Below are 14,864 nucleotides of genomic sequence, written 5' to 3' on the forward strand. Positions count from 1 at the left end.
TGTACGCTGGTATGCTGATGGTACCATCATAATGTGCATATAATGTATAGTTGAAATATATACAAGATTAATTTTTGGTTTGCTTTAAACAATTGAAAATTAAAATTTTTATACCGCGGATCCCATACGGCGCGGATTCATTTTACGATATTAGATCAAAAAGTTTGTACGCTGGTAGGCCGATGGTACCATCATAATGTGCAGTCAATGTAATGATAAAATATATGAAAGAATAATTTTTGGCTCGCTTTAAACAATTGAAAATTAAAATTTTTAAACCGCGGATCCCATACGGCGCGGATTCATTTTACGTATATTAGATCAAAAAGTTTGTACGCTGGTATGCTGATGGTACCTTCATAATGTGCATATAATGTATAGTTGAAATATATACAAGATTAATTTTTGGCTTGCTTTAAACAATTGAAAATTAAAATTTTTATACCGCGGATCCCATACGGCGCGGATTCATTTTACGTATATTAGATCAAAAAGTTTGTACGCTGGTATGCTGATGGTACCATCATAATGTGCATATAATATATAGTTCAAATATATACAAGATTAATTTTTGGCTTGCTTTAAACAATTGAAAATTAAAATTTTTATACTGTGGATCCCATACGGCGCGAATTCATTTAACGTATATTACATCAAAAAGTTTGTACGCTGGTATGCTGATGGTACCATCATAATGTGCAGTCAATGTAATGATAAAATATGTGAAGGAATAATTTTTGGCTCGCTTTAAACAATTGAAAATTAAGATTTTTAACCCGCGGATCCCATACGGCGCGGATTCATTTAACGTATATTAGATCAAATAGTTTGTACGCTGGTATGCTGATGGTACCATCATAATGTGCAGTCAATGTAATGATAAAATATATGAAAGAATAATTTTTGGCTTGCTTTAAACAATTGAAAAATAAAATTTTTAAACCGCGGATCCCATACGGCGCGGATTCATTTTACGTATATTAGATCAAAAAGTTTGTACGCTGGTATGCTGATGGTACCATCATAATGTGCAGTCAATGTAATGATAAAATATATGAAAGAATAATTTTTGGCTCGCTTTAAACAATTGAAAATTAAAATTTTTAAACCGCGGTTCCCATACGGCGCGGATTCATTTAACGTATATTAGATCAAAAAGTTTGTACGCTGGTATGCTGATGGTACCATCATAATGTGCAGTCAATGTAATGTTAATATATATAAAAGAATAATTTTTGGCTCGCTTTAAACAATTGAAAATTAAAATTTTTAAACCGCGGATCCCATACGGCGCGGATTCATTTTACGTATATTAGATCAAAAAGTTTGTACGCTGGTATGCTGATGGTACCATCATAATGTGCAGTCAATGTAATGATAAAATATATGAAAGAATAATTTTTGGCTCGCTTTAAACAATTTAAAATTAAAATTTTTAAACCGCGGATCCCATACGGCGCGGATTAAATTAACGTACATTAGATCAAAAACTTTGTACGCTGGTATGCTGATGGTACCATCATAATGTGCAGTCAATGTAATGATAAAATATATGAAAGAATAATTTTTGGCTCGCTTTAAACAATTGAAAATTAAAATTTTTAAACCGCGGATCCCATACGGCGCGGTTTCATTTTACGATATTAGATCAAAAAGTTTGTACGCTGGTATGCCGATGGTACCATCATAATGTGCAGTCAATGTAATGATAAAATATATGAAAGAATAATTTTTGGCTCGCTTTAAACAATTGAAAATTAAAATTTTTAAACCGCGGATCCCATACGGCGCGGATTCATTTTACGATATTAGTTCAAAAAGTTTGTACGCTGGTATGCTGATGGTACCATCATAATGTGCGTATAATATATAGTTGAAATATATACAAGATTAATTTTTGGCTCGCTTTAAACAATTGAAAATTAAAATTTTTAAACCGCGAATCCCATACGGCGCGGTTTCATTTTACGATATTAGATCAAAAAGTTTGTACGCTGGTATGCTGATGGTACCATCATAATGTGCATATAATATATAGTTCAAATATATACAAGATTAATTTTTGGCTTGCTTTAAACAATTGATTATTAAAATTTTTATACCGCGGATCCCATACGGGGCGGATTCATTTTACGTATATTAGATCAAAAAGTTTGTACGCTGGTATCCTGATGGTACCATCATAATGTGCAGTCAATGTAATGATAAAATATATGAAAGAATAATTTTTGGCTTGCTTTAAACAATTGAAAAATAAAATTTTTAAACCGCGGATCCCATACGGCGCGGATTCATTTTACGTATATTAGATCAAAAATTTGTACGCTGGTATGCTGATGGTACCATCATAATGTGCAGTCAATGTAATGATAAAATATATGAAAGAATAATTTTTGGCTCGCTTTAAACAATTGAAAATTAAAATTTTTAAACCGCGGATCCCATACGGCGCGGATTCATTTTACGTATATTAGATCAAAAAGTTTGTACGCTGGTATGCTGATGGTACCTTCATAATGTGCATATAATGTATAGTTGAAATATATACAAGATTAATTTTTGGCTTGCTTTAAACAATTGAAAATTAAAATTTTTATACCGCGGATCCCATACGGCGCGGATTCATTTTACGTATATTAGATCAAAAAGTTTGTACGCTGGTATGCTGATGGTACCATCATAATGTGCATATAATATATAGTTCAAATATATACAAGATTAATTTTTGGCTTGCTTTAAACAATTGAAAATTAAAATTTTTATACTGCGGATCCCATACGGCGCGAATTCATTTAACGTATATTACATCAAAAAGTTTGTACGCTGGTATGCTGATGGTACCATCATAATGTGCAGTCAATGTAATGATAAAATATATGAAGGAATAATTTTTGGCTCGCTTTAAACAATTGAAAATTAAGATTTTTAAACCGCGGATCCCATACGGCGCGGATTCATTTAACGTATATTAGATCAAATAGTTTGTACGCTGGTATGCTGATGGTACCATCATAATGTGCAGTCAATGTAATGATAAAATATATGAGAGAATAATTTTTGTCTCGCTTTAAACAATTGAAAATTAAAATTTTTAAACCGCGGATCCCATACGGCGCGGTTTCATTTCACGATATTAGATCAAAAAGTTTGTACGCTGGTATGCTGATGGTACCATCATAATGTGCATATAATGTATAGTTGAAATATATACAAGATTAATTTTTGGCTCGCTTTAAACAATTGAAAATTAAAATTTTTAAACCGCGAATCCCATACGGCGCGGTTTCATTTCACGATATTAGATCAAAAAATTTGTACGCTGGTATGCTGATGGTACCATCATAATGTGCATATAATGTATAGTTGAAATATATACAAGATTAATTTTTGGCTTGCTTTAAACAATTGAAAATTAAAATTTTTATACCGCGGATCCCATACGGCGCGGATTCATTTTACGATATTAGATCAAAAAGTTTGTACGCTGGTAGGCCGATGGTACCATCATAATGTGCAGTCAATGTAATGATAAAATATATCAAAGAATAATTTTTGGCTCGCTTTAAACAATTGAAAACTAAAATTTTTAATCCGCGGATCCCATACGGCGCGGTTTCATTTTACGATATTAGATCAAAAAGTTTGTACGCTGGTATGCCGATGGTACCATCATAATGTGCAGTCAATGTAATGATAAAATATATGAAAGAATAATTTTTGGCTCGCTTTAAACAATTGAAAATTAAAATTTTTAAACCGCGGATCCCATACGGCGCGGATTCATTTTACGATATTAGATCAAAAAGTTTGTACGCTGGTATGCTGATGGTACCATCATAATGTGCCTATAATATATAGTTGAAATATATACAAGATTAATTTTTGGCTCGCTTTAAACAATTGAAAATTAAAATTTTTAAACCGCGAATCCCATACGGCGCGGTTTCATTTTACGATATTAGATCAAAAAGTTTGTACGCTGGTATGCTGATGGTACCATCATAATGTGCATATAATATATAGTTCAAATATATACAAGATTAATTTTTGGCTTGCTTTAAACAATTGATTATTAAAATTTTTATACCGCGGATCCCATACGGGGCGGATTCATTTTACGTATATTAGATCAAAAAGTTTGTACGCTGGTATCCTGATGGTACCATCATAATGTGCAGTCAATGTAATGATAAAATATATGAAAGAATAATTTTTGTCTCGCTTTAAACAATTGAAAATTAAAATTTTTAAACCGCGGATCCCATACGGCGCGGTTTCATTTCACGTTATTAGATCAAAAAATTTGTACGCTGGTATGCTGATGGTACCATCATAATGTGCATATAATGTATACTTGAAATATATACAAGATTAATTTTTGGCTTGCTTTAAACAATTGAAAATTAAAATTTTTATACCGCGGATCCCATACGGCGCGGATTCATTTTACGATATTAGATCAAAAAGTTTGTACGCTGGTAGGCCGATGGTACCATCATAATGTGCAGTCAATGTAATGATAAAATATATGAAAGAATAATTTTTGGCTCGCTTTAAACAATTGAAAATTAAAATTTTTAAACCGCGGATCCCATACGGCGCGGATTCATTTTACGTATATTAGATCAAAAAGTTTGTACGCTGGTATGCTGATGGTACCTTCATAATGTGCATATAATGTATAGTTGAAATATATACAAGATTAATTTTTGGCTTGCTTTAAACAATTGAAAATTAAAATTTTTATACCGCGGATCCCATACGGCGCGGATTCATTTTACGTATATTAGATCAAAAAGTTTGTACGCTGGTATGCTGATGGTACCATCATAATGTGCATATAATATATAGTTCAAATATATACAAGATTAATTTTTGGCTTGCTTTAAACAATTGAAAATTAAAATTTTTATACTGCGGATCCCATACGGCGCGAATTCATTTAACGTATATTACATCAAAAAGTTTGTACGCTGGTATGCTGATGGTACCATCATAATGTGCAGTCAATGTAATGATAAAATATATGAAGGAATAATTTTTGGCTCGCTTTAAACAATTGAAAATTAAGATTTTTAACCCGCGGATCCCATACGGCGCGGATTCATTTAACGTATATTAGATCAAATAGTTTGTACGCTGGTATGCTGATGGTACCATCATAATGTGCAGTCAATGTAATGATAAAATATATGAAAGAATAATTTTTGGCTTGCTTTAAACAATTGAAAAATAAAATTTTTAAACCGCGGATCCCATACGGCGCGGATTTATTTTACGTATATTAGATCAAAAAGTTTGTACGCTGGTATGCTGATGGTACCATCATAATGTGCAGTCAATGTAATGATAAAATATATGAAAGAATAATTTTTGGCTCGCTTTAAACAATTGAAAATTAAAATTTTTAAACCGCGGTTCCCATACGGCGCGGATTCATTTAACGTATATTAGATCAAAAAGTTTGTACGCTGGTATGCCGATGGTACCATCATAATGTGCAGTCAATGTAATGATAAAATATATCAAAGAATAATTTTTGGCTCGCTTTAAACAATTGAAAATTAAAATTTTTAATCCGCCGATCCCATACGGCGCGGTTTCATTTCACGATATTAGATCAAAAAATTTGTACGCTGGTATGCTGATGGTACCATCATAATGTGCATATAATGTATAGTTGAAATATATACAAGATTAATTTTTGGCTTGCTTTAAACAATTGAAAATTAAAATTTTTATACCGCGGATCCCATACGGCGCGGATTCATTTTACGATATTAGATCAAAAAGTTTGTACGCTGGTAGGCCGATGGTACCATCATAATGTGCAGTCAATGTAATGATAAAATATATGAAAGAATAATTTTTGGCTCGCTTTAAACAATTGAAAATTAAAATTTTTAAACCGCGGATCCCATACGGCGCGGATTAAATTAACGTATATTACATCAAAAACTTTGTACGCTGGTATGCTGATGGTACCATCATAATGTGCAGTCAATGTAATGATAAAATATATCAAAGAATAATTTTTGGCTCGCTTTAAACAATTGAAAATTAAAATTTTTAAACCGCGGATCCCATACGGCGCGGATTCATTTTACGATATTAGATCAAAAAGTTTGTACGCTGGTATGCTGATGGTACCATCATAATGTGCCTATAATATATAGTTGAAATATATACAAGATTAATTTTTGGCTCGCTTTAAACAATTGAAAATTAAAATTTTTAAACCGCGGATCCCATACGGCGCGGATTAAATTAACGTATATTAGATCAAAAACTTTGTACGCTGGTATGCTGATGGTACCATCATAATGTGCAGTCAATGTAATGATAAAATATATCAAAGAATAATTTTTGGCTCGCTTTAAACAATTGAAAATTAAAATTTTTAAACCGCGGATCCCATACGGCGCGGATTCATTTTACGATATTAGATCAAAAAGTTTGTACGCTGGTATGCTGATGGTACCATCATAATGTGCATATAATGTATAGTTGAAATATATACAAGATTAATTTTTGGCTTGCTTTAAACAATTGAAAATTAAAATTTTTATACCGCGGATCCCATACGGCGCGGATTCATTTTACGATATTAGATCAAAAAGTTTGTACGCTGGTAGGCCGATGGTACCATCATAATGTGCAGTCAATGTAATGATAAAATATATGAAAGAATAATTTTTGGCTCGCTTTAAACAATTGAAAATTAAAATTTTTAAACCGCGGTTCCCATACGGCGCGGATTCATTTAACGTATATTAGATCAAAAAGTTTGTACGCTGGTATGCTGATGGTACCATCATAATGTGCAGTCAATGTAATGATAAAATATATCAAAGAATAATTTTTGGCTCGCTTTAAACAATTGAAAATTAAAATTTTTAATCCGCGGATCCCATACGGCGCGGATTCATTTTACGATATTAGATCAAAAAGTTTGTACGCTGGTATGCTGATGGTACCATCATAATGTGCAGTCAATGTAATGTTAATATATATAAAAGAAGAATTTTTGGCTCGCTTTAAACAATTGAAAATTAAAATTTTTAAACCGCGGATCCCATACGGCGCGGATTCATTTTACGTATATTAGATCAAAAAGTTTGTACGCTGGTATGCTGATGGTACCATCATAATGTGCAGTCAATGTAATGATAAAATATATGAAAGAATAATTTTTGGCTCGCTTTAAACAATTTAAAATTAAAATTTTTAAACCGCGGATCCCATACGGCGCGGATTAAATTAACGTACATTAGATCAAAAACTTTGTACGCTGGTATGCTGATGGTACCATCATAATGTGCAGTCAATGTAATGATAAAATATATGAAAGAATAATTTTTGGCTCGCTTTAAACAATTGAAAATTAAAATTTTTAAACCGCGGATCCCATACGGCGCGGTTTCATTTTACGATATTAGTTCAAAAAGTTTGTACGCTGGTATGCTGATGGTACCATCATAATGTGCGTATAATATATAGTTGAAATATATACAAGATTAATTTTTGGCTCGCTTTAAACAATTGAAAATTAAAATTTTTAAACCGCGAATCCCATACGGCGCGGTTTCATTTTACGATATTAGATCAAAAAGTTTGTACGCTGGTATGCTGATGGTACCATCATAATGTGCATATAATATATAGTTCAAATATATACAAGATTAATTTTTGGCTTGCTTTAAACAATTGAAAATTAAAATTTTTATACTGCGGATCCCATACGGCGCGAATTCATTTAACGTATATTACATCAAAAAGTTTGTACGCTGGTATGCTGATGGTACCATCATAATGTGCAGTCAATGTAATGATAAAATATATGAAGGAATAATTTTTGGCTCGCTTTAAACAATTGAAAATTAAGATTTTTAAACCGCGGATCCCATACGGCGCGGATTCATTTAACGTATATTAGATCAAATAGTTTGTACGCTGGTATGCTGATGGTACCATCATAATGTGCAGTCAATGTAATGATAAAATATATCAAAAAATAATTTTTGGCTCGCTTTAAACAATTGAAAATTAAAATTTTTAAACCGCGGATCCCATACGGCGCGGATTAAATTAACGTATATTAGATCAAAAACTTTGTACGCTGGTATGCTGATGGTACCATCATAATGTGCAGTCAATGTAATGTTAAAATATATGAAAGAATAATTTTTGGCTCGCTTTAAACAATTGAAAATTAAAATTTTTAAACCGCGGATCCCATACGGCGCGGTTTCATTTTACGATATTAGATCAAAAAGTTTGTACGCTGGTATGCCGATGGTACCATCATAATGTGCAGTCAATGTAATGATAAAATATATCAAAGAATAATTTTTGGCTCGCTTTAAACAATTGAAAATTAAAATTTTTAATCCGCGGTTCCCATACGGCGCGGATTCATTTTACGATATTAGATCAAAAAGTTTGTACGCTGGTATGCTGATGGTACCATCATAATGTGCAGTCAATGTAATGTTAATATATATAAAAGAATAATTTTTGGCTCGCTTTAAACAATTGAAAATTAAAATTTTTAAACCGCGGATCCCATACGGCGCGGATTCATTTTACGTATATTAGATCAAAAAGTTTGTACGCTGGTATGCTGATGGTACCATCATAATGTGCAGTCAATGTAATGATAAAATATATGAAAGAATAATTTTTGGCTCGCTTTAAACAATTGAAAATTAAAATTTTTAATCCGCGGATCCCATACGGCGCGGTTTCATTTTACGATATTAGATCAAAAAGTTTGTACGCTGGTATGCCGATGGTACCATCATAATGTGCAGTCAATGTAATGATAAAATATATGAAAGAATAATTTTTGGCTCGCTTTAAACAATTGAAAATTAAAATTTTTAAACCGCGGATCCCATACGGCGCGGATTCATTTTACGATATTAGATCAAAAAGTTTGTACGCTGGTATGCTGATGGTACCATCATAATGTGCCTATAATATATAGTTGAAATATATACAAGATTAATTTTTGGCTTGCTTTAAACAATTGAAAATTAAAATTTTTAAACCGCGAATCCCATACGGCGCGGTTTCATTTTACGATATTAGATCAAAAAGTTTGTACGCTGGTATGCTGATGGTACCATCATAATGTGCATATAATATATAGTTCAAATATATACAAGATTAATTTTTGGCTTGCTTTAAACAATTGATTATTAAAATTTTTATACCGCGGATCCCATACGGGGCGGATTCATTTTACGTATATTAGATCAAAAAGTTTGTACGCTGGTATCCTGATGGTACCATCATAATGTGCAGTCAATGTAATGATAAAATATATGAAAGAATAATTTTTGTCTCGCTTTAAACAATTGAAAATTAAAATTTTTAAACCGCGGATCCCATACGGCGCGGTTTCATTTCACGTTATTAGATCAAAAAATTTGTACGCTGGTATGCTGATGGTACCATCATAATGTGCATATAATGTATAGTTGAAATATATACAAGATTAATTTTTGGCTTGCTTTAAACAATTGAAAATTAAAATTTTTATACCGCGGATCCCATACGGCGCGGATTCATTTTACGATATTAGATCAAAAAGTTTGTACGCTGGTAGGCCGATGGTACCATCATAATGTGCAGTCAATGTAATGATAAAATATATGAAAGAATAATTTTTGGCTCGCTTTAAACAATTGAAAATTAAAATTTTTAAACCGCGGATCCCATACGGCGCGGATTCATTTTACGTATATTAGATCAAAAAGTTTGTACGCTGGTATGCTGATGGTACCTTCATAATGTGCATATAATGTATAGTTGAAATATATACAAGATTAATTTTTGGCTTGCTTTAAACAATTGAAAATTAAAATTTTTATACCGCGGATCCCATACGGCGCGGATTCATTTTACGTATATTAGATCAAAAAGTTTGTACGCTGGTATGCTGATGGTACCATCATAATGTGCATATAATATATAGTTCAAATATATACAAGATTAATTTTTGGCTTGCTTTAAACAATTGAAAATTAAAATTTTTATACTGCGGATCCCATACGGCGCGAATTCATTTAACGTATATTACATCAAAAAGTTTGTACGCTGGTATGCTGATGGTACCATCATAATGTGCAGTCAATGTAATGATAAAATATATGAAGGAATAATTTTTGGCTCGCTTTAAACAATTGAAAATTAAGATTTTTAACCCGCGGATCCCATACGGCGCGGATTCATTTAACGTATATTAGATCAAATAGTTTGTACGCTGGTATGCTGATGGTACCATCATAATGTGCAGTCAATGTAATGATAAAATATATGAAAGAATAATTTTTGGCTTGCTTTAAACAATTGAAAAATAAAATTTTTAAACCGCGGATCCCATACGGCGCGGATTCATTTTACGTATATTAGATCAAAAAGTTTGTACGCTGGTATGCTGATGGTACCATCATAATGTGCAGTCAATGTAATGATAAAATATATGAAAGAATAATTTTTGGCTCGCTTTAAACAATTGAAAATTAAAATTTTTAAACCGCGGTTCCCATACGGCTCGGATTCATTTAACGTATATTAGATCAAAAAGTTTGTACGCTGGTATGCCGATGGTACCATCATAATGTGCAGTCAATGTAATGATAAAATATATCAAAGAATAATTTTTGGCTCGCTTTAAACAATTGAAAATTAAAATTTTTAATCCGCCGATCCCATACGGCGCGGTTTCATTTCACGATATTAGATCAAAAAATTTGTACGCTGGTATGCTGATGGTACCATCATAATGTGCATATAATGTATAGTTGAAATATATACAAGATTAATTTTTGGCTTGCTTTAAACAATTGAAAATTAAAATTTTTATACCGCGGATCCCATACGGCGCGGATTCATTTTACGATATTAGATCAAAAAGTTTGTACGCTGGTAGGCCGATGGTACCATCATAATGTGCAGTCAATGTAATGATAAAATATATGAAAGAATAATTTTTGGCTCGCTTTAAACAATTGAAAATTAAAATTTTTAAACCGCGGATCCCATACGGCGCGGATTAAATTAACGTATATTAGATCAAAAACTTTGTACGCTGGTATGCTGATGGTACCATCATAATGTGCAGTCAATGTAATGATAAAATATATGAAAGAATAATTTTTGGCTCGCTTTAAACAATTTAAAATTAAAATTTTTAAACCGCGGATCCCATACGGCGCGGATTAAATTAACGTACATTAGATCAAAAACTTTGTACGCTGGTATGCTGATGGTACCATCATAATGTGCATATAATGTATAGTTGAAATATATACAAGATTAATTTTTGGCTTGCTTTAAACAATTGAAAATTAAAATTTTTATACCGCGGATCCCATACGGCGCGGATTCATTTTACGATATTAGATCAAAAAGTTTGTACGCTGGTAGGCCGATGGTACCATCATAATGTGCAGTCAATGTAATGATAAAATATATGAAAGAATAATTTTTGGCTCGCTTTAAACAATTGAAAATTAAAATTTTTAAACCGCGGTTCCCATACGGCGCGGATTCATTTAACGTATATTAGATCAAAAAGTTTGTACGCTGGTATGCTGATGGTACCATCATAATGTGCAGTCAATGTAATGATAAAATATATCAAAGAATAATTTTTGGCTCGCTTTAAACAATTGAAAATTAAAATTTTTAATCCGCGGATCCCATACGGCGCGGATTCATTTTACGATATTAGATCAAAAAGTTTGTACGCTGGTATGCTGATGGTACCATCATAATGTGCAGTCAATGTAATGTTAATATATATAAAAGAAGAATTTTTGGCTCGCTTTAAACAATTGAAAATTAAAATTTTTAAACCGCGGATCCCATACGGCGCGGATTCATTTTACGTATATTAGATCAAAAAGTTTGTACGCTGGTATGCTGATGGTACCATCATAATGTGCAGTCAATGTAATGATAAAATATATGAAAGAATAATTTTTGGCTCGCTTTAAACAATTTAAAATTAAAATTTTTAAACCGCGGATCCCATACGGCGCGGATTAAATTAACGTACATTAGATCAAAAACTTTGTACGCTGGTATGCTGATGGTACCATCATAATGTGCAGTCAATGTAATGATAAAATATATGAAAGAATAATTTTTGGCTCGCTTTAAACAATTGAAAATTAAAATTTTTAAACCGCGGATCCCATTCGGCGCGGTTTCATTTTACGATATTAGATCAAAAAGTTTGTACGCTGGTATGCCGATGGTACCATCATAATGTGCAGTCAATGTAATGATAAAATATATGAAAGAATAATTTTTGGCTCGCTTTAAACAATTGAAAATTAAAATTTTTAAACCGCGGATCCCATACGGCGCGGATTCATTTTACGATATTAGATCAAAAAGTTTGTACGCTGGTATGCTGATGGTACCATCATAATGTGCGTATAATATATAGTTGAAATATATACAAGATTAATTTTTGGCTCGCTTTAAACAATTGAAAATTAAAATTTTTAAACCGCGAATCCCATACGGCGCGGTTTCATTTTACGATATTAGATCAAAAAGTTTGTACGCTGGTATGCTGATGGTACCATCATAATGTGCATATAATATATAGTTCAAATATATACAAGATTAATTTTTGGCTTGCTTTAAACAATTGATTATTAAAATTTTTATACCGCGGATCCCATACGGGGCGGATTCATTTTACGTATATTAGATCAAAAAGTTTGTACGCTGGTATCCTGATGGTACCATCATAATGTGCAGTCAATGTAATGATAAAATATATGAAAGAATAATTTTTGGCTTGCTTTAAACAATTGAAAAATAAAATTTTTAAACCGCGGATCCCATACGGCGCGGATTTATTTTACGTATATTAGATCAAAAATTTGTACGCTGGTATGCTGATGGTACCATCATAATGTGCAGTCAATGTAATGATAAAATATATGAAAGAATAATTTTTGGCTCGCTTTAAACAATTGAAAAATAAAATTTTTAAACCGCGGATCCCATACGGCGCGGATTCATTTTACGTATATTAGATCAAAAATTTGTACGCTGGTATGCTGATGGTACCATCATAATGTGCAGTCAATGTAATGATAAAATATATGAAAGAATAATTTTTGGCTCGCTTTAAACAATTGAAAATTAAAATTTTTAAACCGCGGATCCCATACGGCGCGGATTCATTTTACGTATATTAGATCAAAAAGTTTGTACGCTGGTATGCTGATGGTACCTTCATAATGTGCATATAATGTATAGTTGAAATATATACAAGATTAATTTTTGGCTTGCTTTAAACAATTGAAAATTAAAATTTTTATACCGCGGATCCCATACGGCGCGGATTCATTTTACGTATATTAGATCAAAAAGTTTGTACGCTGGTATGCTGATGGTACCATCATAATGTGCATATAATATATAGTTCAAATATATACAAGATTAATTTTTGGCTTGCTTTAAACAATTGAAAATTAAAATTTTTATACTGCGGATCCCATACGGCGCGAATTCATTTAACGTATATTACATCAAAAAGTTTGTACGCTGGTATGCTGATGGTACCATCATAATGTGCAGTCAATGTAATGATAAAATATATGAAGGAATAATTTTTGGCTCGCTTTAAACAATTGAAAATTAAGATTTTTAACCCGCGGATCCCATACGGCGCGGTTTCATTTCACGATATTAGATCAAAAAGTTTGTACGCTGGTATGCTGATGGTACCATCATAATGTGCATATAATTTATAGTTGAAATATATACAAGATTAATTTTTGGCTTGCTCTAAACAATTGAAAATTAAAATATTTATACCGCGATTCCCATACGGCGCGGATTCATTTTACGTATATTAGATCAAAAAGTTTGTACGCTGGTATCCTGATGGTACCATCATAATGTGCAGTCAATGTAATGATAAAATATATGAAAGAATAATTTTTGGCTTGCTTTAAACAATTGAAAATTAAAATTTTTAAACCGCGGATCCCATACGGCGCGGATTCATTTTACGTATATTAGATCAAAAAGTTTGTACGCTGGTATTTGGCTGATGGTACCATCATATTGTGCAGATAATGTACTGTTGAAATATATAAAATACGGCGCAAATTCTGTAACGAAGAATTATACTAAGTGCGTATTAAACGAAAAAATTTGTACTCTCGAATCTGTTTGATATAAAAGTAATCTGCATAAAATGTACTATTAAAAAAACAAGCCATGAATTCTATGCTTTTTTTAGAATAGTTAAAGATGAAACTTTGTAGCCGGGGACCCTACACTGCGCGGACTTATATTATGTATATTATATAAAATAATTTGCATGCTCGTATTTATTTAATATAAAGAGCCAATAATTTATCGCTTGTTTATTTCAATAGTACGTTGTTTGCAGATTATTTTTATACCAAATAGATACGAGCGTGCAAATTATTTTATTTGATATACATAATAAAAGTTTGCGCCATATAGGATCCGCTGCTACAAAGTATCGATTTTTAATATTCAAAATTTATTGCTTGTATACTTTGATAGTACATTGTATTATATATATAAATGTTATATGCAAACAATGAAATATATTATTCGAGTTTTAAGTAGTAAACATATTAATTGTATTATTATTTGTAACATTTTTAATATTTACAACATATTTTTATTTTAAAATTTAATTAACAAATTAACGATTTAATTATCTGATTTCTGTCAAAAAATGTTAATCAAATTTAAACAAATTTTATATAAAAATATCATTTTTTTTTATATAAAATCGAGAAATGGCGCGCGCGTAGCGCGCGTTTGTGTTGTTCTAGTATTAAAAT

This window comes from Prenolepis imparis, unplaced genomic scaffold, assembly GCF_030444845.1.
Source record: "Prenolepis imparis isolate NDT839.2.m4 unplaced genomic scaffold, iyPreImpa1.0 SCAF_12, whole genome shotgun sequence".
Taxonomy (NCBI): Eukaryota; Metazoa; Arthropoda; class Insecta; order Hymenoptera; family Formicidae; genus Prenolepis; species Prenolepis imparis.